The sequence below is a fragment of the Plectropomus leopardus genome, chromosome 2 (assembly GCF_026936395.1).
Source record: "Plectropomus leopardus strain MGB_pleo_1.0 chromosome 2, ASM2693639v1, whole genome shotgun sequence".
NCBI classification, from domain to species: domain Eukaryota; kingdom Metazoa; phylum Chordata; class Actinopteri; order Perciformes; family Serranidae; genus Plectropomus; species Plectropomus leopardus.
This window is the reverse complement of record NC_142177.1, coordinates 8,881,338-8,905,216: the sequence shown is the minus strand read 5'-3', so window position 1 is coordinate 8,905,216 and position 23,879 is coordinate 8,881,338. Positions and strand designations below refer to the sequence as shown.

Here is a 23,879-nt window from a genome sequence, read left to right as displayed (position 1 = left end):
CACATTTTGAAAAATTAATTTCAGGCACTGAAGTGTTCAACAGTAACAAGGATATTTTACCTGGAAAATTCAGCAGGCACCAACATATAAAATAATCCCACAGTCAACAGGAGCATCAAAGAAAGGCTCAGACAGTTTGCTTAAGCAAACAGAAATGACTGACAGTGTCCTCATTGCGATGTATGTCCAAGGTCTCACCATCCTCAATGCTCACTTCACAACATTATTACCAAGCCACAAATCATAAGCCATATCTTCCCCTTTTTTTGTCATTTGGTGCCCCTCATCAGCAGGTATCACTCACTGTTGTACAAATGCGCTGAATGCAATTTCTTTGCCAAACTATTTTTTTAAGACAGCAGGAGCGTGATCAGATCAGTTTGATAGCTCCCTCTCCGCTCCAGTGAGCATTAAAATGTTTTGCTGCCACAGGATAAACTACCAAATCTATCAAATGGACTCCACTCAGTAAGAAAGCTAACCAGACTGACTGGCAGACTAATGTAGACCACTGAAAACTGTGTTTTTATTTCAATTAAACCTCTCTGAACATGGCGCTAATCATTTTGGTATTTGGCATTTTACTTAAATGACACTGTTAGCATTAGATTTTCTATGTGGGCATTTTGAGCTTCTTATCCATCACCCTAGTGGACTCAGGTAGACCACCAATCAGTCTCGTGTTTTTATTGAGTTATACCTCCTGAACTAAGAAGTTAAGTGTTTCGGTATCTGTCATTCATTTACAGAAATTGGCCAGCATTAGCTTTGCTATGCTACACATTTGAGCAACTCCATGATTAGTACAGATATGGGCGGAGTGCCCCCGTCTGCTCATTAGTTTAACACAGTAGCTTTCAAACTATGTACAGCATGCATGGGAATAAATAACAACTTTAGAGAACATGTTGCAGTGGCCCTGACAGTATCCAGTTACCATTTGCAGCATGAACTGCAAACGGTGCAGTACATTTATGTCAATTTGATCGACACAGGATCAGTCACATCTGACACTGACCGGCTGGTCATTGGTCATGGCCAATCAAGCTAAAAATTGTGACTGATCAGTGCATCTCTAAAGAGAAGTGAATAAATAACATGAGCTGGAGTCAAGGAGAGGGTCACACATGGGTCCTGACAAAGTGTGGGTGAAAAACGGTAAAGTTTACTAAATTATAGTTTTCATGGCTTTGAAACTAGAAGAAAGACCACAATTTAATATTTCGGTCTCCCACAGACATTTTTACACCTAAAGAACCTGCATTTAATGACAGCGCTTCACGGGTTCCCTGTGGGATTTTGCACCTCTAGTCGTCCTATGAAGATGGGTTTTTTTTTCATCTTGCACATGAGGATGCATAATGCGTTCAAGCAGCTGACGCAATACACCATCCTACCACTGGTTTCACACTATTCCACTGATGACAACACACCAAGATATGCAGCAATGCACCAATAATAGCAGGAAAGAAGAAGAGCACTAGCAGGTAAACATGGAGGCAAACAACGCTGGATTTAAACCCGGTTTAAAATTTTTATTAAGAAGGAAATGCACTCAACCTCAAAGACACACACAGAGTGCATTTTGTGAGTAACACTTAATGTAATGGCTTCTGTTTGTTTACAAGACAGGGCTCCACAGGTCCCTCCTTAATCAACAAAAGGTGCCATTTTATCATAAATTCCTGTTATATAAAATGGAAAAGTTGAATTAATGTGAAAGATAGTTAGCTCTTTATCTGGTTTTACATCAGCCATCACATTAAGGCACCAAACCTATTATGTATTTTCATTCCTGGAGTTGAAAGCTAGGTATGTGACATGTGCACAGAGGCCTGGTAGTTTGGGGAAAATAACAAAGGCATTCTCACAGCCAGAAAAGAGTGGGTGGCAGCCATAAATTGAACAGCGAGCGGAGGAGGCAGCTCAAAAGGCGATAGTGGAAGCAAATAATCCCCAGATCAATTCAGAGAAAAGGAGGTTTTCTAATCCTGAAAAGGAGAAGCCTTTAGAGATGAATCAAATTTATGTTATGTGACTGGATGGATGGGGAGTGTGCTCTTGGCAGAAAAAATAGCAAAGCAACTGCTACATCCCTACTAAAAGTGTGCACGTCATCCTTTATAAGCTGTTAATAACACACAATCATGGCCCAGGGACGTGTGACTTCATCCATCTTGACAGAAAAGGTGTCATTAACATCTATTTCAAACATACAGATGTCATGGCAGCAATAATTTACTGCAGTGTGGCAGTTTTCTTTCAGCGCACGGTGAATTAATATTGTGATAATACTATATGATGAAGGCTAGAATGAACATAAAAACTTGGCAATCAGTTAACTATCAGACAAAATACACAGTATCAGAAAAGCCTACAAGTTTAGGAAATGGGTATAATAAAAAGCGATCAGATAAAGTAGATTAGGGAATTGAGAATGGAGGAGGAAAGAGGCTTACTGTGCAGAAAGAAATCAATACCACCCGGCTGCTTGGCTAAAGTGCTGTTCTGTTTGTGGCTGATGTTTTTCCCTTTGAGAATTCACCAGGTGGCCTTTATGAAGCCAGACTTCCTCTGTGTCTCAGCTGGGTAGAGCTATACTGCAGGAAGGGGTACCTGCAGCACATATGCAGGAGTCCGAATTAACAAAGCACACTGCAGTTGATACTGTGGTCTAAACATGTAATCCACTCAAGCAAATTGGCATCTGTATGAAAAACAACAGTACAAAGACCTCTTTGTGTCAAAAGCTGGATAACAATGCTGCAGTCTTTCACTAGTTTGGTTTGTTGTGATCTGTCAGAGGAAGAGGAGGAGGATTGTGGTTATTATAATGTTGATGGAAAATAACCTTCTGTTCCAGGATCTTTTCACTGACGTTATATTGTGCGTTTTCTATTCAGTGCTCTCTATCAAATAAGTATAACTGTGTTGTTACTTAGACACGTGTAGATGTTTCAATTGACATATCATAATATTAATATATCTAATGACCTAATCATCCTCATCCTTGAAACATTTTACACAAGGAAATAAATACATACAGAAAAAAAAAATCCAACACTTAACCAATGTCCTTCACTTGAATCCTATTTAACATCATACTCTTAGGTGTAGTTATGCTGCTTAAGTTTTCTTTAATTTTGTAGTGTTGTTTTACCTGGCCCTGACAGTTTCTGTCTGATAGTGGGCTTGGACAGTATGTAATATTTCACACCTTCATACACTGAAACCTTCCACTAACTTTTGAATACAAATTTCTCTTGGTCATGGAAGACTGATGCAGCTTAATGGCCCTATATTAACACATCATAACGCCTCTAGAAGTTTTTCACAAGGGTGGCCAGATGGACCCACTTAAAGTGTTGGGGCTGGCACCAAAAGCAAAAGCTATAACTAAATATCAGGGATTCCACTGGGCTGTTGTAGTATAAAGTTGAAAACTATGGCAGTATGTGAGAAAAGTAATTGCCAAGTAATTACTAATGTACTTTGGTGTCTTATTTCACACTTAATATGACTAATTATTTGATATGCATAGACTAAAATGATTAAAGATAACATTTTGTTTTCTTAAACAATCCTACTTTAATTTGTAGCAAGAGTCTGCTTTCATCACCAACTGAGCCCCCTGTCTCCATCATGTACCGCCCTTTCACCAACCCACTACTTTGTGTGGGTGCAGGGAGGTGCTGTGGATCGAGAGGCAGCATGATTGGGAGACCAGGCATGTCTTAGCCCTCCCTCCAAGAACTGCACATCATTTTTTGCAACTTTTTTCACTTTCCAGGGAGGAGGCACTTAAGCCTCCTCTCCCACTTAAGGGGGTTTAGTCACTCCTTAAAAAGACAACTTAAATTTTAGGGATCTGGATTGTAAGGAACATAACATTTATCGGGCAACAAGCCTTCTTAGGTTTAGGGAAGACTCATGGGCACCAAAATTTAGGTTAAAAATTTGGATTTAAAACTGAATGTGCCGACAATAGTAATTCTTAAGGTCTGTTTATAAAGTGGGGAAGCATCATTCCGGTGCACTCCAGCAGCACTAAATCCCTGCTTAGAGATTAGCACCAAACATTGAAAAATGAAAGCTGAAAAATGCTGATTTCTCTAAATGAGAGCCTCAGTAAAATGTTTCAAATGTAAATATTAATATGGGAGACTGACCAATAAAGCTTTCCTTGCAGCGTTCGATGAGAGCAGAAGAAACACACATGCATATCTAAATTAACTTCATTTCCAAATATTTGTCAGTCATGACTAAAAAATGACTCAAAATGTAGTGAGTTTCACTGTGCAGACATTCCTTCTTGTTTACAGTTCACACTCAAGTCATGGCCAAGAATGTAATCCAAACAGAATCTTCAAAACCAATTTCTTTTCTTCTTTTAACAGGTCTGCCCACCTTTGAATGAGTAATATGTGCCATCAACAAAACTGCATGTTTGTGTTCAGCCAGAAGTGGTCAACATGCAACATGTTAGCTGTTTTCAGGGTCTCGCCCAGAACAGAGACTGCTCTCTCTTTTTACACTAACCTTGTCCTCACTTGCTTTCTCTTCTCTCCTTTCATCCACACTCAGCTCTGGTGTTTGAAAAAGGATCCAAAGTTCTGCTTTTCTAAACAGGATACAAAGAAATGTACCAGCCCCCTCTCCGAGCCTCTCTTTATTAACTTTCCTCTCTTTTTTGCCCTCTTGAACAACTTAATTGGTAGGGTCATGAGTAAGACAACTGATGGCAACAGACAGCGTGTGTGGAGAACTGGCGGTGTGCTTCATTTATTTTGTAGACAACAGACTCCTCTGTTTGGAAAAAGGGTACAATTTTAGGCTCTGAATGCTTGTAGTCAATCCGCAGTATTTAGTATCATTCTCAAAGTAAAAAAAATAAAAATAAATTAGACCAGGAGGCTCACTTTATTCACACTACATATTCAAATATAATAATTACACTAAGTTTTCAACAAATCAATTGCTTAGCTGGTGCTCATGGTGCCTGCAAGCGCCTCGTCGCCTGCAAAGAGGCAATGAGTAGCCTGCAGGGCACGTTCTTAAAATAACTGCGGTCAAGCCAGCCGTCACTTGCATCTCTGTGGTCAAATCAGCCTACAACTGTAGTCCGCTCACATACTGACACTCATATATGCATTTAACCCAGACAGAGCTGACGGGGAGAGCTAGTGACGGACGTGGCAAAGTAAGTGGAATCATACGTGTGAGGTTTTCAAAATAAATTGTTACAAAATATATATTATGTCCAGGTTGGGAAAAAAAGACAAACCCTCACAAGACAATCCCATGGAGTATTCCCGACCTTCCTGATGGCCATTTCGTGCCTGAATCACTTCATGTTACTACATGTCACTTGTTACATCATGTTTGCTCCAACTCTCATCTCAATCCCCATTCCTCTCTGATTTCTGCTTGTCTTTCTCAGCTGCTATCACCATCTCATGCATCACCATGCGGGTTTATATCTTTCTGTTTGGTTGGTTTGGTTTTGTAAATGTTTGCTGGATGTATCTAACTTTCATTTATTTTCTCATGAATTTCACATGACAACCCTCCAAAATACAGTCAGTTGACAGTGGGCCATTCATACAAAAGCATCTCTAATATTACAGATAAAAGCACAGTCATGTGATGTGTATTTACGGAAAACACTCCCAGCATTGAGGACAAGTGCCACAAGGCTGCAGCCAAGACTTCCAAATTTTCAGCAAATAATCTTAAATAAAAGGAAGAATTATGTTCGGAAATGGCTAAAACAAGCACTGTTCGACCTGCCTGTAGACAGTGATATAGCTGCAGCATTTGTCTCATTCTTGTGAATTTGATATCTCAAGAATGTATTGAGGGAATATCTTTAAATTTGGCACAAACGTCCACTCAATCTTAACAATGAATTGATTAGACTTCGGTGGTCAAAGGTCAAGGTCACTATGACCTTGCATCTGCCTCATTCTTGTGACAGCAAATTCTGAAGAAGACATTGAGGAAGTTTCCACAAATTTGGCACAAATGTTCATTTGCACCCAAGAATGAACTGATTAGAATTTGATGTTAAAAGAGTCAAAGGTCAAGGTTAATGTGACCTAATAAAGCATGTAAATATTCATGTGCTAAAAATTCCAGCAGATGTCTGATTAAATAAAATTAAGGAGTAATGACATTTTATATCCGAGGGGTCAAAGGTCCACTTCACTGTGACATCATAATGTTTTGCGAAACTTCTCTGGCCATTACTCAACATCATATCTCAGGAACAGAAGGGGAGACATTAAGTCAGATACTAAATTGGTGACTCTAATTTTGGGTGCCCACCTTGAAAATGTGCTGATTGTACAGATCTTCTTTGCTGTTGGGGGGAAGCTGTGTGTGAAGCATCCATCTTTTCACAGACATGGATGTAAACTGTGAGTGCAACTTGACTGGTGAACTGAGGCACACAACCACCAGGTGGTAATTTAAGTATTTATGTGTTCTACCAACAGTGAACATTTCCTTTAACCATGATCACAATCATTTCCTAACATCAAGCTGTTTTTGTGCTGAACACTTAAATTGAGCAGTGGAAAATCACCACACTGTTAAATGAAGCATTGTACGCTTATATGAGTTGTTTTAAGAGGCTCAATTTGTTGTTTTGTTTAGAGGTCTCACAGTTTAAAATAGTGGAACTTTTTAAGGGCCAATTGAAGGGTTTTTTTTGTAGTTGTTTTTTTTTTTTTTTACATATGTCTTTAGGACAGCAAAAAAAGTTAACTATCATTTTATTCCTCGCAATGTGGAGAAAGCTTTGAAGCAGCATGTAGACCTCATTTAGTGAAATAGTGTTTACAGAAAACTGAATTGAACAGCTCAGATGATAAGACATTTCTTTTTTACGGCATTTTATGTCTGGGCAAAATTTCAAAAGAGTGAGGCTGTAATGGGGGTACTGTGACTCATTACCTCTGCATTTTTTAGAATCTTGGCAACAGCCCTGCTGCGTGTCTTTGACTGAAGTTTGGGCTGCATCAGTAACTTTCTAGTGTGAAAATACCACATACCACATTAGCCACATTTATTCATCAGAGGCAGTAAAACTTACTGATATGAGATTATTTTGTAGTTTTGAAGTAAATGTACAATCTGTCTGCAAATACAGATGTATTGATAGTGATTCTGATGATTTGAAACTGTTCTGATACTCGCTTTCAGCAGTATGATTACACCACTAGCTTGTCTCTTGCTCTCTCTTATTATTAATGTTCACTGCAGTCATTCTGCTGTTCTTTGCTACTAACCAAGAAAAGACACGTTCTTGTCATGTTATAGCTGTGTTATATTTATCTGTTAATTAAAAGAAATTAATGTCATGCCCTAAATGTCAACTTTATGATACTGTATCAAAATGATATCAAATATTCATATTTTTCAAGACACTGTATAGAAGTTAGTAATTCCACAAGGTACTGTGACAACGCAAGTACAGTCCCACCAAATCATGTTTACATTCACACAAGAAGCCAGGTTACCAGCGGAAATCAGTTTAAGTGACCTAAGGACATGGGGACGACACACATCTGGTGACCTACTGTAGTTGGAGAGCTAACGACTGACAGAAAACCACATTAGAGTGTTAGTCTGTCCAGCCTGTTCTTTCTTTCTTATTCCAAACTCGTCATTTATCTATGGCCATGTTCAAAACTTCTGCTACCCTGTGTTGATTTTATATTTTTGGTGCTGGACTGTTCATTAGGAGCACTAATGGATTATACATACTGTTTGGTTATTCGTTGGACCTCTCAGGGCACAGAGCGTACTCTGGGCACAGACAGAGCAGCAGAATGTCAGGCACATGAAAGTGAAACATCACTATTATTTGTGCTGTGTCTAAAAGTTTGCTTTCACTCCCTCTGCAGTGGCTGCCCTTCTTATCCATTGATCTGAGTGAATATTAGAGAAAGATCTGCCCAGCAACTCAAGTTCCTCAAACTGCTCCTGAGGGAAAAGAGAACTCATGGAAAGCTCTGTCTGTGCTGCGTTCACAGATCCGCAAAATTTAAAATTTAGAGAGGACAAAGAATAATTAAAAAAAGGGACACTCAAGTTTAAGAAAGGGAAGTTTGCCAAGAAGAAAACTACTTTCTCAAGGAGATATCTAGCTCTGAGTATCATGCCCTTCCCTCATTGAAACCAGGTTTCTCATTTGCGACGTTAAAGAAATGCTGAAATGCAACAGTAACCCAGTTACATAAGTACATGAAAACACAGTGAGTAACTTGGAGCTATTGCAGTGGGAGGAATGGATAAAAATAAGAACTGCCCTATACAAACAAAATATTGTTCTTTTGGCCAAGGACCAAATCTGGTGGAGCAGTTCAGTGGTGGTTGCCTCTGAGGGGTTCGAGGAGGAGTGTGTTTGATTCAGTAAAAAGCCATATGTCATTTGTCCAGTGACCCATGCAGCTCCGGCTAAATGAATATACACAACCCCCCTCATGTGTACTCATTTAGAATGGGGCCAGCTAATGGAAAAGATGCGGGGCTGTTTAGATGGGCTTCACTGTTTTATACAGGTCAGTGGGCACAGTCATCAGAAAATATGACACACTCAACAATCTATCTACATATAAGGCATACAGCACAGGCATGAGGATACACAACCGTTGACTCATGCTGAGGGATGAGTTCACATGTGCATGTGCTCAGATTTAAAACCGCAGGCAAATATTCTCTAACTCTCTCTTTCCCTTTTTTCCCCTCTGCCCAGTTTGATGAAACTGAATGAATGACTGATTGACCCTGAGATTCCATTAAAAAAAAGATAGAAAAAGAAAAAAACGCTCTGGCGCAGTGACAGGACAAACCATTAGCCCACTAACAGTGAGACCACAGCTTCATCTGACCGCTGTGTTTCTCCAGCGAAACCTGGCACAGCAGCTTCCTGTTTCTGACAGCCCGACGGGCTGCCAACACAAGCTGTGATCTCTGCGAGGGTCAGGAGGGAGGGAGCAAAGACAGAGATGCAGGGAGCAACTAAGGCTACATCCACACTATGTTTTCACTTTTAAATACTGTTTGAAAGTGAAGCCCTGTTTCAGAAATAATCTCCGTCCATACTAATATGTCTGAAAATGCAAATCACATGACCATTCACATACACCGACATGCATCTACTCCATCTACATCTCTCCTCTGCAATTGGGTGCCTATACAGAAAATATGGAGATAGAAAAAAATTAAAAATAGGCGATGGACTCCCTCCCATTGCCAGTAGACTGGAGCAGTGTACACGGCTCAGCAGTAGAGATATGTGCAATTCTACCTTTATTTTTTTACTAGTGTGTCACCCTTAAAGTCACAGACAGGGTGGAAAACAGGTAAGTAAACAGTAGCACGGAAGCCAGTGAAAATGTTACGATGGTTCTATTTTTATCTGTTACTTATTCAGCCTCTCTCTCAAACTCAGTGCACACTAAGTTTGAAATGATTTTTGAGTGCTGCTTGGGCATAAACAGCATTTTGTGGTGATACTTCATTGCATCTCACCAGCTGGAGCTGATAAATACCCATTAAAACTGTGGAGTCATACTCATGCTGGTTGTAACCTTCTTATTAAATTAAAAATCCAGATGTTAACAGATGTTAGTGGGTTTTCTGTGCAATGGAAAAGGACGCATAATAGTAAAAACCTTGAGGTACTTATGTTGATGGTTTAAAAAACATTTCAGCTGTGACCTGGCATCACAGTAACACAAACTATAAAGTAAAATTTTAACAGCAGAGATGCATGGACAGGCTATACTGTACCTACACGGAGACACTAAGTGAGGAGGGAATGCATCTAAATGTTTAATGACACAGTCATATGTTTGTTTCATGTGCAAAGCTTTTCAGACTACAAAAAAGAAATGAGCAAGAGCTGCTTTCAGCCTCACAACAGAGATCAAACACTTGACTGCGAGCAAAGAGTGGTTTAGTTACATCACTCAGAAATGAATTCATCACAATTAATGTGAGGAAATCCTCCTAACATTGCTTTGTTCTCTCATTTTTCTCATACCTTGCTTTTTTTCAATGCCATTGGACAATTTGTGCGTGTCTCTGTGAGTGTAAGAGAGAGATATACAGAGAAGCACATGCACACATCTGTCTGTTTCATCTGTGTGTGTGCGCGATGGGTCATACGTACTAAAACTGACCTTGGGCCTGAGGTTACATTACTGTGTGCTCCAGTAGTTCATGTAGACTGAAAATACAGCTGTGCTTGTGCAACTGTGTGTGTACACACACATGCAAACACACACATGCAGACAAATTTTCCCTAAAGGAGACGAATGGTGGTGACAGCGTTGCTTCACAGAACCAGAGTGGTGAGAAAGAATCACGGTTAAACAGCTGGTGTGTTTAGTCTGTAATGCAGCTAATCCAATTTTTGCTGCCATTATCCAGCCACGGTCCAACAACAACACAGACATATAATGGAGATAATGCAGGTCTTTGTCAATAACATGCAGAAATCCACTACATAATGGGCGCTTACAGAGTTCATACAGAATTTATAAATTAAATCAGCAGGTAAACTGTTAAGCTAGAGTTGCCTTCAGCTGTTTCTGTAAGTAACTGAGATAAAGTTCCTTAGCTTTGTGAATCATGAAGTACATGGCTGAATGAAGTTTGCCTCAGGTCTTAAAATAATTCTGTATAGCAGACCTTGCATGTTTCATTACAATCTAAAAGACTATTTTTTGAATTCTGTTCAAGGAAGTTTTTGACTTCATTGACAGAGAAAACAAATGTACAAATTGTGCTTTTCTCTGGTTGCAAATATAAAGATTATAGGAAAACCATCTCGGGATATGTGCTGGCTAGACTGGCTTAGCATAAGGACGGGAGGTAATAGCCAACAGGTTCTGTTAGATTTCATATGTATTAAACAAAATGTGATAATAAGTGAACTTTCAATGTGCTACTTTTTTACTTTTGGAAAAAGACATACTAGCTGTTTCCCCCACAACCAGTCTTAATGCTTAGCCAAAAGCTAGCTGGCTTTAGCTAAAAATTTCACGTACACGCATATCACCTACTTTCTTGCCAATAAAGTGAAGGTTGTGCTGTGCCACTTTGTCTGTCTGTTCATGTGAGTTTCAACTGTGTGAGTCTCATGGTAAATGCTTGAGAGCATTTTCTCTGAAAACAGCTGCCTGCTGCTGCAAACAAGATTGATGAGAGCAGCGTTTGCAAAAAAAAAAAAACTTTAAAGAATGCTAAAAGGGTCAGTGGGTCTGAGGGAAACTGCATGGCAGGACAACGACAAGCAACACCCTCCACATTGTCATCTGAAAGCAATCATTTTCTCCATTAGACAGAATTTTGATGCAGGAGGGGTCAAAGAAACTGAGACCCACAACGCCTGAACATCAGCTGAGTTTGTGGATGATCATATCCGTGTTGAGTCAATAACACACAGAGCTTTGTGAAGGTCAGATCATCAGCAGATTATATTCTCATGAATTCAAAACAAAACTTTGAGATAAACTCTGCCCTCAATAGGATTGTTGCCTTTAAATCATAGACTGCATATAAAGATGGATGACACGCCCCCACTTACCCCCACTATGCTTTAGTGGGGTTAAAATATCCAAGATGCAATGGTGATGTCATTGAGAGAAGTCTGCGCAGTAGCGACATCCACTGTGGGGGAGTTGACGCCAAAACATCTGTCCAAGAATCGCGAGCAGCCCCATTGAATGCATGTGTATAGTTTGGCTGTAACAGCTGTCAATCATCGCAGAAAATCCCCTTTTGAACGACTGAATAACTCATTAAAACCAAACTTATAACAACAACAAACATGAGAGTGATGAGATCTACATTCAGTGACAGAAACCATCCTTAGAAAAAATGCATTTGGCATGTACTTTGAGTTTTTAGTTTGGCCTATGCCCCATTCACTAACATGGAGGGGCGGGCTTTATGACCTACACTGCAGTCTGACACCAGGGGGCGATCAAGACTGAAAAGTTACACTTGTTGGTATGTCGTCCATCTTTATACAGTGCTTAAAAAATGCTTAAAAAAACATAGTCCAACTAAAGAGGAAGTTGGGACTACAGCCAGTTTTGAATTCCTTGCTTTTACCTTAGAGGCTGCAGTTGCACCCTAAACATTCTTCTTATGCATGTTACAGAGACTTGGCTTCAGCCCCATCTGCAATGAGTGCGATGATTCAAGAGACAGATGAAACCCTTCCCACTGTCCTACTCTGATAATCAATTCTGCCAGACACCTCTCTGTGCAGTGTTGTGGAGAAAAACTAAAGCCCTGACAGATAGTAACCAGCCTTGAGCTTGTGCCCATGTCCCTCTAATCAATTATGAAAACTCCAGCACACTTTTGCTTGACATCTTTGTTATATGTTACACAAAGACTGTAGTCAGAAATATGATGTCACATTCTCTCTCTCTTTGTGTCCGTGCTGTAATAAAGATGAGCTTTTGTTTCCTTCCATCCCTTCTTTTGTTGCAGTCAGGCCTCACTAGACAACAATCACTGCATTATTTGCTTTGCTACATGGCTATACATCACACTCTGCTTTTCTCTGCCTCGTATTTTCTTCATTTGTTTATCTCTCAAAATCCTTGGCTTCTCATTTAACTTGCTTCTCCTCAGATTCTCGCTCAGTACAGTTTTACTGAGGATATCGTAATGGAGCTGTCACAGGCAGAAAAATTCAGTGTTGACAGCAACAATAAAACCCTCTGTCTTCCTCTCTGTGTCCGTCTGCATGTCACCCCCTGCTCCCATGTGAACAGTAGGCCCACTGTGTCCAGTGGCTGTGAGTGAATAACAACAGCGCCGGGGTCAACATCAGACTGGCCTGTTGTATCACAGGCCACCGTGGTTTGTGCAACAGGCCACACGTGTCATGGTAGCTCTTTTGTTTCTGTCTCCCATGTGCTTGGTGCATCAGAGTAAATTCTAATCATCCATTCATGCATCTAAATGTTGGCATTACACATTTTTGCAAACCATGCTACCTAACATTTGCACATTTTTATGCAGCAGATATGTTGAAACTGTGCGTTTCTTCACGATTCAACAATGTTATGTTTAACGTTGATTAGATTTAGGCCCCAAAACTACTTGATTATGGTTGCGAAAGGATCAAGTTATACAAGGTTTTGGTGGCAAAATCTCAGCTGGAAATGCTGTGATATCTTGGTGAAATAACCAATGTTTTTTGTGGCACCTTCCTTAGTGAAAATCCAGCAACACGTCTTAAAAAACATCCCTGTTTGATGGTTTAAAATATACTGGAGATACAGCAATGACATGCTTAAAAAACAACTGTTTTTGTTGGTCTTGAAAAGTGGTTTGCAGCTTGGCAGGCATCTTGCCAAGGTGTCATGTACCTCCACCTTACAATGACACTCACGAAAACGTTCAAATGTAACATATTCATGGTTTGCAAAAATGTACAATACCAACATTTTCCTCTGGCGACTGGGCTGGGCCAGAATTTCACTGTTCTGAAGTTTAATGTCTTTCTTTTCATCTTGAGGTAACTGGAATGTGTACTTGTACATAAGTGAATGGCTAATGCAGTAAATGCTGGATGACTGAACCAGGTTTAATGGATTTGCTGGATGACCCCGCATTTATTTTGCCAAATCCCACATCGTTGGCACCCAACTGCTTCACAACACTAGCTTCAAGTGAATATTTTTTTCATACAATGTTGTTTGCACAGGACCTCAGCATGGATCCCAGAGAGCTGTCTCCTTAGCTTTGTCCTCTATGACATTTTCCTTATTTTTAAAAGTGATCCAAAGTTGGAATGAGGAATAAGAGTTCACTTGCAAACACTTGCAACAAAACATCCCCGACTACCACTGCCTGCAGCTACTACACTCTCCAAATCTAGGAGATTTTATCAATGACAATTGGAAAAGGAATCAGTGACTATGCACAACCCTGGAGGCCCAATGCCTACTGAGGATGTGCTTGACTTCCGGCTGACAATATGGTTAATGATAACAATGTGGTCATAGATGGATCTTAGATAAAATGGCTTTTAATAACAACCCCACTACCCCAGCACCCCGTAACAAGAACTCTTGAGGTGGAATCCTGAATGGGTCTGATTTTCAAGACAAACCTGCCTCATCACCCACACATATGACGAACTGGTTGCGCAACCTACACTGACCAGTCAGCACAAAATCTGTGGCCCAACCTGAAACCACAAATCCTATAATAACCATGCGCTGTTCAAAAATTTCAGTTAGGCAGAACATTAAAGTTATTATTTTGAGACATTTCATACATGTTGGATACCTGACCTGAAGCAGGGCTGTGTCTTGTGGACATGGTCATAAACCTGCATGTCCACAAAGCACATTTGCACATTGGCTTTGTATTATGTCCATTTATATGGACAAAAATTGAAGTGGGTCAGTCAGAAGTCCAAGTAGGTAACAGCATGAGCAACATTGTAATAGTCATCATGCCTGAAAAATCAGACAACCTGTGGTAAGTGCAGTAAAAAAAAACACCACACACAAGTGCTTATTGCCAAAGATAAAGGCTAAAGCTAATCTTGCTGAACGGGTTGCTTTCATGTTGTTGGTGTTACTTCACACATATTTTTATCTGTGAATCTGCTGCATCCACACATACTCTTGCACATATGTCCATATTGTAGGAGTTCATGTGAGTGGGTGTTTTCCTGCTGTCTCGACCTTAGCCTTGTGCTGATGGTGACTTAAAGTCTTAAAGATGCAGAGAATTAACAAAAGAGCACCTGCATGATCGGTCAAAGCTCCATGATGAAGCTCGAAAATCTGCTGGCTGCTAATATATTCGGACAGTCATACAAATGTCAAAGAAATGTAATCAGCCATGCTTCTTAGAATGTTATCGTGTGAGAAGTCGCATAACATCACTAAATGGAAACTCAGTCATCTCGCAATTTGATTTATCGACATTTCCAAAATATTACCTAAGTTTTGCACAAATCCATTATGGAAACCCACCTACTGTTTGCTGAGAATTTGCTTTACTGTCTCTATCAGTGTCTCTTCTCTGTCTATAGGCTGTCAACACCTGAGCTCAACCTTCCAAAATACGAACGCAAGTGGTCATTGATGTTTCAAGGTGTGTGAGGCACATCTCAAATTGAAAATGTCTCTGCTGGTAATTTTAGCTGCAAAATAACCCCAAAAACAAAACAGCAAATTGCTCTCATGGGGGTGAGAAAAGCAGGGGTTTGTAAAGGAAAAAGTTTCAGGGGTAAAGGACAAGAGAAGAAAGGGAATCAAAGAGGAAGAGTCAGGAGATAAAAAGACAAAGAAAGTGGGAGAAATTTATTTATTTATTTTGGAAGAGGGGAGAGCAGCTACACAGACAGTTATCATCCCCAGACAGTCTCAGTCTAATCGACGTCCGTTGTGACTGAAAGCATGAAATTGCTTGAGCAAGGCCAAAAGGCCAAACTGTAAAATAAGATTGGAGAACTTCCTGCTGACAGGAAGAAATATTAAGTTCAGCCACAGTTTTCTGAACTTTTTCTGAGTAGTTTTAACTTTCCCTGTCATAAACACTGAATGCCACAAGCATCTGTGTTTGTGGACTTACAGGGCTTAGCAGTCGCACCGTGTGTGTACTCGTGATAATATCGCTTCCCCTGAACTCACCTCTTCCCTGATATGTATCGCGGCAGCCACATCAGTTCTTCAGAAGCATTCATGTATCTTTCCCTTCCATGCAATTTGATACATATCTGGACACATACTACATTAGCAATGCCCCCCAACTGTTAAACTGTTTTACTAAGGAGTATACAATTTCTACTAAAATGTTTTTTTTTATAAAGATTAGGTTCAGTAAATGTGGTATTTTCAACAAGGCAACATGGCCTTGGCCTTGGCCTTTGTTAGCAGCTACCACTAACATGAATTGCCTTGTGCTGATTGTTTTATCCACTTACTACTTTTTTGGGGGGAGTAAATGGAATTGCATGTGTGTAGTGCTTTATCTAGTTGTTCAAGAACTCCAAGCACTTTTACACTGCAAGTAACATTTACCTATTCACACACACATTCATACACTGATGGCAGGGGCTACTGGTATGGTTTTTTACCATTCATACACATTCACACACTGATGGAACAGTCAGCAGGAGCAATTTAGGGTTCAGTATTTTGCCCAAGGGTCCCTTGATGTGTTGACCAGAGGAGCTGGGGATTGAACTCGTACCCTCGGGTTAGAGGATGACCCGCTCTTACACCTCAGCCTTCCCAGCAGCTAGTAGCAAGATTAGTGGTTATATTGCAAACTGTAAATGGAAAATACACAGCAGAGTAGGCCATTTCTTTTACGGGTGGGCATGAGCACTTAAGTACTCAATTTGGATGTCAGTATTTGGTCAAGGTATAGAGTAATTGCCACCCAACCATCAAGATGTTAACACAACTTTTCTTTTCTTTTCTTTCTTTTTTTTTTTTTTTTTTAAATCTAAAATAGTTAAAAACTGCAGATGCTGAGCTGACCCGGAGGAGAGCAGCTTGGAGATGGTCCTTCAGCACTGTGTCTAGCAAAGGAAAGTTTTTCTTATATTGACTTTGCACTTATGGTTTAGAAAGCCAATTGAGGCCTAGTTGTTTAATACATAAATTCCAAATTGTACCTGTTTTCCATTTTTGGCCAATATAAATTCCTCTTCATACATTAGACATTTTTTTTGCAAGTATTCAAGAACTATGTAATAGCACAGTGCAATTACTGAAGTTATTCGAAAAGCCCATCACTGATTTCTTCTCAATTTGGAATTTTCTTTAGGAGGTAGGTGGCTTTTATCTGTGGTTGTATACTGATGTTTAAGTATTGGTTAATCTTCACAAGCTTAATGTTGCAAACACTTACAGTACAGCTGGGCAAAATGTATTTCATGAATCTAACCTCTGCATGGTTGGCAGATGTTTAATCTATTTGCATTTTGGAGATTTTTTTTTTCGCTAAAAGAAACATTCTGAATTTCTTATTAATGATTTGACTGCAGACAAAACAAACCACCACCATTAAATTAGTTACACATGACTTAATAGTGCAGATACAAATCTTTTTCAGTTTTAATGTCAGAAACATGTGTCAGAGTTTCAGACCTTTGCATCTGTCAGATTGCTTTACATCACATTATGTGTGTGTGATTATTCCGACGTGTGAGTTGTTGGGACTTTTCCCTCAGGTTTTGGCTTGCGGTCCCGCTTCTGACAGGAGCAGCTCTGTGACTCACAGCTTACCTTACACCACTTGCACACAACACATAATACATTTCCCAAGGTGGCTTCTGCCTATGTCAGTGCGCGAGCCAACCTCTAATAAGCCATCACAGCTGCAGCCCTAGACTAGCAACTTGGGAGAAAGAGGGATGTTATTATGTAAAGCGCCCAAACACAGCACTTAGCCCAGCAGTTAAAGAACACACTGGCTAACCTCCTGCCCAGTGAATTGAATCTTTGACTTCAGGATGCCAAACCAATTATTAAAATTATCAGACAGCTTCTCTCCACCAGACAGTTCCTGTTACAGCATGTGTGTCTGCCAGCTTTCCTTGAAAACAACATAATTATTTATACAGGATTAGCAACCACATATAGCGTAGACATTTTTAAATTAGCTGGATAGCTCTGCTGTGAATGCACTGCCCGCCCACCTGTGAAGAGCTTTTGAAGCAGAATGGACGTGAGTGAGGAAAGCATGCCCAGCAACACTTGAGGCCCTTTAGATCTTTTTTTAGTAATTCAGTGTGACCCTGGCAGCGGCAGTGAAATGGGATGGAGTAGCTACTGCACACAAAGACCGTATCTAACCATGATCTGGCACTGAGAGGAAACTTGATCATGTTAAACAATATATCAAATGTACCACTGGTGATATCTTGCGATATTCTGTTACTATAATATGACAAATTATAAGGGAGTTATCAATTGTAGGAGTAAACACTGTGAAATGGGGTTGAATGCTGCATAAGCTAGTAAACTGATCTTGAGCTAAGATAACTGTTAATTGTTTCTATGATGCTCTCTCTGAGGATTATAAAAATGCCAACAAAAGCTTTATGTTTAAAGCACATCAGTACCGACGTGTTGAACCTTAACAATCAGACAAAAAGCCTGCATGTGGGTTTTGTTTCTATGACAACAAAATCTCAGCATGACATTAGCTAGTAAGCTAACATGACACTACGTTAATAGAGGGCTGACAACACAGTGAACAAGCTTACACCGGTACGGTGAGAAAAAGCACAACATTCACCAGCATCATCCAGTGTCCACCTGCTGATCTGCCTCCACAGACAGTCCTTTCTGTCTCTGTTTTGTTAGTAGCCTTGCAAAAAATTCCAAGATTTTCAACTGGAAGTGCTTGAAGTGGCTGCACAAAAACGGCAGAGCATTCTGAAAATCAAGGCCAGGTGCAACGTTTTTTCTCGAGACGCCTGCTTCTCAACGGGAACAACTGAAAATGCCAACGGACATAGGCCCTTAGTAGTTTTTTTAGTTTTAGTGTCCAAACCCAACTATGAAACCAATAGCACATGAATTGCACACCATTTGTGGTGTACAATTGTATGCAAACACTGGACATCACGTCAACACAAATATCCCACAGTGCAATACTGTAGTAACAACAACTTTCATAACAACATACAGCAACTGAGGCAGATCTGTTATGTCAACAAGTAATAAATACCGCTCTAGAGATGAATGACTTTGGTCACGAGTCTGCTTCGTGATGTCCAACTTGAGAAACACTATAACCCCTTACCCAACAACATGCAATGAGTTCTGTACCGGTGCCCGCCCAGCTCCTAATTTTGACCCTTTCGGAGCATTTTGAGCAAAAATACATTGGTTTGGTGCGAGAAAAGTTGGTTCTAAACTGGAACCAAAAAACAGCAGGATTTTCTTAACCTGAAGTGCAAAGCGTGAAGACATCAGTGGGCACGTCATGTTCTACGTGTTGGAAAGAGAAGATGAAGAAGGCAAAAAAAGAGATGTCGGATGAGAAATCATTGGAAAACAAGAATGTGTATTGGTCTCATTAGTAATCGGTCCATGCTTTTTTTTAGATAAAAACAAATATGGGTAATAACAGAACAAAACATTGTAGGTAATAAATTATATATATAATCTTGGTACTAATGTTTACTTCCACTTTGCATTATGCAATGCCTTATGTTTTTGATACACTGTTGCCAGCAGAAACTGCATTTCAGGCTTTTAACCAAAAACCCATTCAAAAAAATCTGTTGACTTTGAGACAAGGAAACTGAAGGTGCTGAAATGTTAACTCATGTCTAGGTTTTAGGACTCGTTACAAGAGTTCTCTATGAGCCAACAAAGACAAGGAGGAAGATGCAAGCTAGTAAACATGGATGATAATATTGTGCCATTAAAAAGTGGCTTTGCAAATGTTTTAAGAGAAAGGAACTGCATTAACACACTGACTGTACACTGTATGTAAATGTAACTGTGAATCTATGTGAGAAAACTGCAGTGCATCATGCGAGACTTTATTAATGTGAAAAATTACTAAATTACTTTGCTAGCTGTCACTAAACAATGGGTTTATTACACTTTATTCAACCGTGCAGTAACCAAAGAAGAAGTATTGTCAGATGAAAACAGAGCAATAATGTACTGGTATAGCTTGCGTGCGTTTTCTTGCAGATTAACTTTAGAGATTGGAAAGTTACAACAACACAAATGTTCCTTGGACCTACTTACAATATTGCATGCTGGCATCTCAAAATGGCAACAATAAAAGAAAACGTGCTTCACCTGCATTTCATAGTGTCAGTGACCTGCAAATACAAATGCACACTGCCCACACAGTTCACTCTTTCATAGAAAAACACTACAACACAAAGATATCTGACATTGGTGAACTTTGTGTTGTTTGAACAGCAGACTATGCCACCAGAACACAGCCATTGTAATGCCTTTTGGATACAAATAAGAGCCGATTTGGGCGATGATAGGTTAAATGCTTTAGAAGACAAGCTTTTTTTGTGAAAATAAACCTTTCAGTGTTTCATCACAGTAGCCGGGAGACTCAGTGCTGTGTGAAACGCAAACTGCCATCCATTTGCTGTGTTTGACCAAATGTTTGCATGTGTTTGTTCATCTGTGAGTGGGGTTTAGTGCTGGTGCCAGGGCTATTGTTAAATATGGTAGGGTCTATCTTCGCATTATCATGGCTGAGTGGGCCCAGGGCTGCGCGATGAATCAGGGACTCAATAATAAGCTGCTTATGTAAACATAACCATTGTGCTTCAGCTGTAGCATCTTAAGGCAAAAGATTGCTACTTTGGACTCAAAATTACAGTATCAACCATTCTCAGAGGCAAAAGGCTGACTGTTAAAAAATGTAACTGTACTATTATCAACTGAGGCAGGTACACATCATATATCTGGAATTAAGATTATGAACAATTGAAACATTAAATATAGATTGAAAGCTGCCAAAGACTGACAAACTATTGAACAGACAAAAAGAATAAATGACAGTTTGGTAACATTATGACGTTTGGCATATTATTATCATTTTGTATTAATCCTAAAGTCAGCATAGTTGGGGTCCAAATTCAGTGTTCTGCATTTAACTTGAAATAGTAGTGAGGTGATGCAAGATATGAAACAGACAGTCAATATTTATGGAACTACAAAATTACATTTGTCTAATTCATTTGATTAACCAACATACTGTGCCAATCACCAGCACCCTTCTATGACGTAAACTATAATGACATGACAAGACACAGAAAAACATTGGGGGATATATTTTCTGATAGCTCACCAGCAGAAATTGCACATTGTGGATATATTAAAAACGTAAACACTTTATTCATTGTGGTAAAGCATTACGTGACATTGTAAATGTAATAAAATTACCCAAATCCTGTTGGCAACATGTTATATTATTTTGTTACTGCTAAAAAGAAATATACTAAGATAACATATTACTTTTGTAATTCCCCACACTAGTTATAGCCATACTGGCTTCCACGTAGGAAATGTGTTTGTTTTTAATGGGAACTTTTCAGATGTAACCTATTGCCCAACATCATAGTTAGCTAATGACATGGTACTCCATTAGTTAATATAAGTAAGCCAGTTAGCACGGCATGCTAACATTAACAGTTTAAGCTATGCCAGTGCAGATAACACACAGTGTTAAATCCATTTTTTTAAAACCTTTGCTCTTGTATTTTGATTATAGAAAGATAAGAAAAATTGACACAAACCTGCAAACACTTGGGATATTATATAGTCCTATAAAGCCTCATGTACACTGCTCATGCATGTTGAGAAAGCTAAAGACTGGCAGACATGCAATGTCATTATTGGATGATTGCTTTTGGAAATGGTCAACTAAACAATCTGCCAATGTAATCATTAAATGTCATAGCTGTGTAAAATAAAACTTAATTTAAAAAAAACTGCATGTTGTAAGATATAATAAAAACAACAAAGTATCTTTAATACAGCACTATTATACTTTTGAAGACCCTAAATTAGCTTTATGAATGATTAATAAACACATTAATTCAGAGGTCTTAGTGTATTCAAGATGCAACACGTTTCACCATAAGAGTAACTTCTGTACTCACTGCAGTCTAAACTCTGCATGATTAAGCAACGCATGGCAAAGATATGGAAAAGGGAACCAGTTTTGTGCATGTGCGCGCGCGCACATGCGCGCACACACACACACACCAGAAACCCAATTACGTAGGTCAACCCGCAGGCCCTTACAGGTAAACAGTGTTGTGTGTACAGTGGTTATGGACAGACTTCTGTCTATATGAGTGGCCTTTCCTATATGACTACTGTTCCAGAGTCAGTTTACAAGTGTGTACTAATGCATGAGGCTCATCAGAGAAGAGAGAAGTAGATGAGTGAGTGGGTTGTTGGGGGGGTGTGTTGGTTTCAGATATCTTATGCTGTTCTTATGGCAGCAGTGGACCCAAAACAAAAGCAACAGTTATATTTCAATCATGTCAAATTCAGACACAAAAGAGACTACATCGTCATGCTCATCATGTGACACACTCTTAAACTTAAGGTACAGTGTGTACTGTCATCATAAGTAACAAGTGCTACAGCATGACCTTGTATTTGGGATTCCCATTAGTGACAGGACTATGGCTAATAGTTATGCATGGAACAATATGTGATTTCTCTCATTAGCAAGCAACAGTATAATACTACTTACATCACTTTGATATTATGTACAGTGGCGTAACCTTGGAATTTAATTACATACTGAGCACCAGTGAAGTTCAACCTCAAGATAAAACTGCAGACCAAGAAGAGTTGGCAATCAGCAGACCCCAGTGGGGCGCAGTAGAACCCCTTCAGATGCTAAGAGATTCAATGAGGAATTCTTATTAAAACAAACAAACAAACAAAAGAACAAGTTCAGCTTCAAATCAGCAAAATGCACCCCTGTCTCTAGCTCCTCTGCCCCCTGACCCATGCTGTAAGGTCAAAACGTCTGAATGACAAATGTGAGTGGATGTGGCTGCGGCAGAGCTACTCACAGAAGAGCACAGGTCATCCACACACGCAGGAGGGTCGGAGGGGGAAAGCAGACTCCTGCCTCTCCACTCAGGTCTCCGTCGCCTACCCAGGTGTCACTCACACTGGGATTAATCCACAAGATGCAGGCAGCTCTCTCACTGTGATTGACAGACTGCTCGGCAGGAAGATGGGGAAAATGGACGGATCTGCCCACGAGTTCCTCTGACAGCTCACCCTTCCACTCTTCCTCCGTCCTCCACGCAAGAACACTGCAAGCCGCCTCAACGGCCAGACAGCACAACAGACTAAATAATGTTAGATACAGAGACAGCTCAGGAGAGGAGAAAGTGCTGCTGGGAAGGGTTTTATAACCAGCCTTCGGCTCCTCCTTCACCAGTCTCTGACCCGGCCCTCCGTCGTTGGTATGGCAACAGCCAATCACCACTCAGCATAGCACAGGTCTCCTCCTCTGCGTCCTCCTCCTCCTCCTCCTCTTCAGCCAGCCTCTGGTGTTGACAGGATTGCCACACACCAGTGAGAACTATGAAAGCATATGTGTGAGTTTGTGTATGTGAAAGAATATTAAAAAAAAAAAATTGTACATGATACATAGTGAGGACTGTGTTTTTGATCCAACAGAGTGAGGAGGTTTTTGGAAAATGAGGACATTTTTGCATTGTTGCATTGTGTAACTGTTTGTGGGTTTTTTTAACCACTGTCAAGCAGTTGGAGGCACACAGGGCTCTCTGTCACATAACAGTTTGTTGCACTCTGTCTCCTGACACAGAAAACTGTCAGGATGAGACCCTGTTGCTCCCTCACTGCACGTGTGAAGTTGTGAAGGTCTCTCCATCACCCAAACCCCTGGAGTGCAAAGTGTTGGAACGGTGTCTGTCAGCCATTCCCCCCGCTCCCGTCGACTCCCGATTTTGAGTTAATTGCTGTTGATTAACGAAGCCTCAGAGCCCAGAAAATGGTATTCGGGTCAGCCCTTGTACAAGTATTTTCACTGCTTTACCTTTCTATAAGTGATTTTCAACGGGAAGCCGTTAACATAGCCGTTTTTAATTGCTTAACACAGGAGCCGCTGTTCTACATCCACCTCAATCAGTTATTTTGTTTGTGTTGTTGTGTGACTTTGATATATCAGATTTAACCCTTTAAAATGCCAAAGTCACACAATAACACAAACTAAGTTAGAAACAGAAACTGAGGCGGCAGTAGACCAGCAGCTTCCATGTTCACTCAGCTAAAGTTGGTGTTTTTCTCAGTGGAGTCTGGAGGCTGTGACCAGAGCAG

The 23,879-nt window shown here is 40.0% G+C and overlaps 1 protein-coding gene across 2 annotated transcripts in view; it reads right to left on the bottom strand.

The window, feature by feature from the left end:
- Positions 1 to 22,928, bottom strand: part of cdk18 (cyclin dependent kinase 18) — a 61,661-nt gene extending 38,733 nt beyond the window's left edge. For both annotated transcript variants that reach the window (XM_042499590.2, XM_042499577.2), the window contains exon 1: positions 22,601 to 22,928. The gene's annotated coding sequence lies outside the window, so the exon portion shown is untranslated. The remainder of the gene's footprint in view (positions 1 to 22,600) is intronic.
- Positions 22,929 to 23,879: the final 951 nt, after the last annotated feature.